A 993-nucleotide genomic window follows, 5' to 3' on the forward strand; every position below is an offset into this window, starting at 1 on the left:
AGTGTGCGATAGCGATGCCACCGTGCCAGCCCATCTCTGCCCCTGAAGCCGACCGCTGCAGCCCCCCACCCACTCAGCTCCCGGCCTCGCCTGGCTCTCGGTGCTAAATGTGATTACTTTGAAATGTGATTTGCTCTGTCACTCACCAATTAACGAGGACAGAAGGACAGAAAAGTCACAAGCCTTTCCCTCTCACTCCGCTGCCTCTGGAAATGAGCCCCTCAAAGCTCTTTTGTCGCCGTGGTGGGGAGGGGGCCAGGGCGATGGCAGAAGCTCCATGTCGGTCGGACCCCCAGGGTGACGCTGTGCCGAGGGGCAGTGCCTGTGTTCAAGTCTGGCCCCACGACCCTTCGCGGGACTTCAAGGGGCTGTTAACAAAACCCAGGAGTTGGAGTGGTGAGCCGGGAGGCACGGGTGTCCAGTGGTGATCGCCCGTGGGACGGACCCCCAGTAAACACCCAGGCAGTGTGGGCTAAACCCATGGGATCAGGGGCTGAATGCACAGATGTACCCACTCTTGGTTTTGCAGAAACAGAGGGGGGGGGAAAAATGAATGGCACCTCACATTCATTGCAGTCATGCCTACCCTGCAATTGCACGTGGGAGAGTGACTCTCCCCATCGCCTCCTTTCTGAATGGGCTGCAGGAATTTAGTCTTATCTCCTTGCAGCACAGTTTCTTTTGAAGCCTTTCCCTCTTCCTCGCAGAGTTTTTCACAGGCAGTTGCTTTCTCTCTGCCTTCCCCAGACAGGTCATCTTAGTAAGAGCCTTCGTTTCCTTCCAGGCTTCACAGTGTTACTCTCTCCCTGCTGATCCTGTTCTTCTCCCCTCAGTATGTGAAAGCTTCCTTCGCCCCTGCGCTCTCTCGCCTACTCTTTTTCCCTCTTGAATTATTATTCATCATTTCTGTGCAGATGCACCCACACATTTGGGTGTTTGTTGGGAGATGCAGAGATAATACAGAAGCAGCAGCAGCTGCCAAGAGCCTGGATC

The sequence above is a fragment of the Pygoscelis adeliae genome, unplaced genomic scaffold, assembly GCF_000699105.1.
Source record: "Pygoscelis adeliae isolate BGI_AS28 unplaced genomic scaffold, ASM69910v1 Scaffold52, whole genome shotgun sequence".
Lineage (NCBI taxonomy): Eukaryota > Metazoa > Chordata > Aves > Sphenisciformes > Spheniscidae > Pygoscelis > Pygoscelis adeliae.